Source organism: Camelus dromedarius, chromosome 28 (genome assembly GCF_036321535.1).
Source record: "Camelus dromedarius isolate mCamDro1 chromosome 28, mCamDro1.pat, whole genome shotgun sequence".
Lineage (NCBI taxonomy): Eukaryota > Metazoa > Chordata > Mammalia > Artiodactyla > Camelidae > Camelus > Camelus dromedarius.
Window position 1 is genome coordinate 8,683,832 of NC_087463.1, and position 5,290 is coordinate 8,689,121.

Sequence of the window (5,290 nt, forward strand, 5' to 3'; positions counted from 1 at the left end):
TTTCTACCAATTTCCATCAGTTCTCAGGCCCAATTGTGTGGGTGTGCGCGAGTGCTTCTATTGTATTACCTCCCTGGCCAGAATGTAACTCATTTGGTTCAGGAATTCCTTTTCTCTCTGACTCAGACCCAGAACAGCTCCTCAGTGAGACATCACTGGTAAATTGCAAGGTTCAGCACCAGGCATGTGGAAGCAATGCTCTTCTTCTGCAGCCTTACACTTACCTTAGGTAGGGAAAAAACAAAAGAAAAGAAACTGTCTCATCTGCCCAGGCAGGTTTTACCCTGGGGTATGGGTCTAAGCCTGCCTTTCCAAATCACTTTGCCGCGGAAGGAAGAACACCAGTCCAGGCGAACAGAAGCTCCAGAGAAAATAAGAAAGTAAGATGAACTCCATGACCCTGGGTTCATCTTGAACAAGCCAGTGGGAGATGGGGTTCCACCTTACCTTTGGCAGGTGAGGTTGGTTGGCAAACATCTTAAGCAGGAAGAAGCATAGTATTCAAGTTTCCATCGTCAAATATCTATAAGAGTTGATTTTGTGAAAATAGACAAGAAAATGTTAGAAAAGAGGTTCTGTGGATTAATGGAAGTTGACCAATCCCAGGCGATCACCTGCAGTGGCCGAGTGTACCAGTAAGATGCTCAAGCTGCGTGGTGCTTCTCTGGGAGTAGATCTGGCTTGTCCATCCCATGTTCTGGACCTAGGACCTGTCTTCGAAGGGTTGCCTGTGGCCTTGAACAAAAGCATCATCAGTTTGCAAGGAATCACACTTGAATCCAGCAACTCGAAACTCAGGGAGGGGAATGCAGCGTGAGAATCCCAGGGCAGCTTGTTGGATGCACACATACCCAAATATCCCCACCCCACATGGTTCTGACTTGATAGGACGGCAGAGGGGCCCAAGAATATGCAGGCTCACGGGTCTTGCCAGGTGATTCTGCCGCCCAGCCAGGTAGGGGAACCACGGTCCTAACCCAGTGTGGAGTGATTGGGGATGGACCACTGGCTTCCATATTAGCCCCCTTTCTATTCCCTCTGTTTTGGGGCCTCAGCTCTACACTATGAACTTCTGCATGCTCTCAGCAGTGTGTGTTATCAGAGGCCCTAGGTGTTTGACCTGCCCTCCCCACAATGAAAGAGATTCTCACACCCCTCCCTCCCCATTTTTGAGAATTTATTAAATTACGTGTGTCTGGCTAGAGGGGGAGAGGAAGTTCCCCTGCACACACACACCTGGGCATTTGAACTCTTCTCCTTTATTGCCTGCCCTTCCTCACATGGTCCTGGGGGACGCCGGGGAGCAGAAGGAGGAAATACGCCTGGTGGTGGAGCTTTCTGTGACCTGGACACCTGGCCAGTGACTAACAGTTTTGATGTCAGCAGGTGCCCTTACAGTGGCTGTGTAAAAGTCCTCTTGAAAGACAGGGGCCAAGTTAGTTGAGAGCTGTGACCTCAAGTGCCAGCCCCTGACCCCAGCCACCTCCTTTGCATCTGCTGCTTTCCCTGGGAAAGGCATGAGTAGTAAGAGGAATGGAATCGGCAAACTCTGCTCACGCTCACTGATGATATCAAGCCAGAGTGGAAGGACTGGAGGAGGGAAAAACCTCATGTGTGCTCCCTGGGGAGCCCCAGAATGACTCCTCAACACCTGGGCTCACCGCCACCGCCCACTCTTGGTCTGCTTGCCTGTAGGTTGGATGCTGCTGCCCACCCTTCCCACACATTCTTATCTCCAAGCCCCTCCTCTGCCCCAGAAGACAAGCACAAGGTGTCTTTTTGTTAGAGGGTCTTGCTGCCCTCGCCACAGCAAAGGACAGAGGAGCGGGATCGCACACAGGGGAGTTGCAGAGTGTACAGGGCACACATAGGCTGCTCCGTGCTTGGCCCCCAGTTCCTGCCTTTCTTCTGAGACGGTAACAGGGAGCCCCATGGACACAGCTCATCAAAGACTCCCCCCCACCCCAACCCCTGGGCCCTCTGTGTAAAAAGAGGTTAACAACTCACACTTCACTTGTCTTTCCAGATCTCCTTTCTTGCCTGTCTGGTTTTCCGTTCTGCTGACTCTTTGGAGTCTCCCTCTCTGTTTCCTCTTCGGATCCATAGCGCATGCATGGGAGCTGCCTTGTGTTCTGATGTGGCTGAGATGTTGCCTCTCAGATTAACCCCCCCCCCCACTGAGTCAACCACCCATCCTCCACCCCACGCCCCAGTCTTGTCCCCTATTCTGGCCCCATCCTTTGGCTCTTGCTGACCTGGGTGGAGGAGCAGACATGGACAGATGGCATCTCACTGGGGAAGAGAGAATAGGGGGCGCTCTATGACACCTCCTTGGACACCCAGCCTCCTCCCTGCCTCCACTTGACAGCCCTGTTTTATACCTCCTTCACATGCTCTCTGATTAGGACAGCTTCGCCCGGCTGCTCTTAGCCCTTACGTATGTCTGCACGATGATGGGCATTAACAGGAAACCAAGCTTCATGTGGGCACAGGCTACCACCCCAGTTAGATCAAAGAGGGCAGGAAATATGCCCCCAGCACTCATAGTGTCCTGCACGCTGGTGGAAGTCCAGCTGCACTGGCAGCTGACTCCTCCTGGTGAAAGTTTCCTGCTTTCCCAGGGCTCCAGGAGGTACTGGAAGCAAACTTTCCACCAGCAGCTTTGTTGTGACGAAAGCCAGTGGAAAGAAGAGCTTTCTTGCTGGGAAGAATTCTGAATTCTGGGTGTGTAAAGAAAACATTTCTCTGACCAAAGCAATCCATATATTCATTCATTTGTCCTTTCATTCACTGATTCCCAGTAGCCCTACTAAGTGCCAGTTCTAGGTAATACCGCAGTCCTTGGGAGCCCATCATCTTGTTGGGGAGATAAGGCTTGAAATGATTAGACAACACAAGACAAGTCAGCATGTGACTAAATGCCCCAGGTGTTTGGTTGGAATCATGAGTTGAGGAGGTCAGAGAAGAAGGCGGGTAGGGTTGCCAGGGAGGGTTGAGGGCACTCTGTGGTGATGAGTGGTTTCCCAGGCCCTCAAAGGAAGGGCAGAATTTAGACGCACAGAAGAGATTATGGAAGATCTTCCAGGAGGAAGAAATGAGCAAAACCATGGTGTCCTGCAGTGAGCAGCCGGTGTTCGGGCCGTGGAGGAAGCAGGAGAAAATGAATATTGGCTCCATGCTGCTTCCATGGATGAGCAGGCGTGTGGGCCCACACTGGCCATTCCAGGCCTTGTCTGGGAGTCGCTTTGGTAACCAAGAATGTGTTAAAGAAGCTTGTCAGGCCTGCCCTCACCTCTTCCCATGCCCTACCAGCTGGGCCAGCCAGGGCCAGGGCCCCCATCCAGACCGCTCTCGTCTCGCTCCAGGAGCAGAGGTAGCAAAGACGCTGGACAGGCCAAGATGTTTGATTTCCGAGGCCTTCGGAGCCAGCCGGGTGGAAGGCAGCCAGGGAGGCAGCAGCTGGTGACAGGCTGCCTTACTGCTTAGATAGCAGGCAGCTACTCAGGGGAACAATTGGGCAGAAAGTAGGGTGGTGGGTCAGGGAACACGGGCCAGCGGAATTCTGAACAAGGTCAAAGTCCAATTTGGTACAGTGCTTTATTACCAATTTAAATCTCGTCTTTCCTCCCAGGGCGGCTGCCACCCCTGCAGAAGAGGCTAGGGCTGCCACAAGGGAAATTTGCATTTCAAGACTCCAAGTGCCAGGCACCCTGGCAGGGCTGCAGCCAGGCCTGCAGGGCCTGTATGTTCATCTCAATGTCTAGAGGTCATATGCTAAATACTCACATGCTGAAAACGCTCCTGTTTTGCCCATATTTGGGTGTCTGCTTACTTGGGAGGAGGAAAAAGATCCTAAACTCTTCTTACTTCTTCCAATTTGGGGGAGGATCCTGGAGTAAGCAGAGTGGGAGGTGGTGGGGTCTGGAAGCTAGTGATCATCTTTTTCTTTCTTTTTTTTTTAATGAATTACAACTTTATTTTTTTACTCTTAAAGGCTGATTAAAAACCCTTAGTAATCCTATTAAAGAAAATCCAACACAACATCTCAATTGAAAAACATGGTAAGCGTATTTACTCATGTTCTAAAATAAGTTCTACTTTTCTAAAACACAACTTGGAAACATCCAGCATGCATGTTTAATCTCAGTATAACGGTTTCAAAACCAAGTAAACATGTTACATGCATCAAGGCTAGATTACAGATAACCGAAGTCATCATCATCATCGTCACATTTCCTTTTCAATGCTTTTGGTGATTCATTGGCAGTATTTTGTGATGGTGCCGTGTTAGTGGTAGCAAGAATATTTTGGACCCAATTAATGATGGATTAATTAGAACATTCTGAACTGTTGATGTTACAGGAATTGATGCTTTCACAGCTGGGGATTGTGAGTGGGTGTCTGCACTGTAAACCTTTGCCCTGTGAAGGACACAGGAGTCCCTAGTTTAGTTGAAACAGACATGGTTTGTGGGGTTGATGTGCCGAGTGTGGGAGTACTTGGCCTGCTAGTAACTGAAGGGACTCTTCTCTGCGGAACTGTTAACTCTTCCCGCAGAAGTACGTGCCTTTCTTTGTAGACTTAAGTCTATAATTTGGAGCAGTCAAGCAATGTCTATCAGGTGGCAATCTAGGGCCTGAATAGGCTTTATCAATGGCAAAGGAGTTTGATTTCTTTGCCTTACAATGTCTAATAAAAAAAATCTCTTGGAGGAGGAGAAGTAAAAGACTGATCAGCACAGCACTGGATTGCTGACCTGAATTCATTTTTGCATCATCTAGGATTGTGGTCACGTATCGGAAGGCAAACTCCAACATATGATTTGTAACTCTTGGCTCATATTCTGTAATCTCCATATCCTTCAGGATTTGTGCCATCATCTGTGCATCTTTTGGCATGCTCTTGGGAGAAACCATCTTGCCAGACTCCATGGTATCTAGTGATCAGACTTCGTGGGCTAAATCACCTACCTTAACGTATTTCAGCGCTGATCTTTTTTTTTTTTTTTCCCTTGGAGGAGGCACTGGGGATTGAACCCAGGACCTTGTGCATGTTAAGCATGCGCTCTACCACTTGGGCCGTACCGTCCCCACCCCCAGTCCTGATCTTGATGCAAGTTCTTTGCCTAGCGTGGTTTTTCGAACCCCTGGTGTATCAGTAAGCTGAATGTTCAGAAGCAACATGGTTCTCACTGTGTTCAGTCAGGATGCCAATCATGTTTTTCTTGCCTGGGGCTGGAAGAAAGTCCTAAGGGAACGGCAGTCAATAGGTAGCAGGGATATTTAAGGGG

General features: G+C 49.5%; 1 pseudogene; it reads right to left on the reverse strand.

Annotated features, from left to right (window-relative positions):
• Window positions 1–4,196: 4,196 nt before the first annotated feature.
• On the reverse strand, window positions 4,197–4,931 carry LOC105097604 (transcription initiation factor TFIID subunit 9-like; annotated as a pseudogene).
• Between the last annotated feature and the right edge of the window lie 359 nt (window positions 4,932–5,290).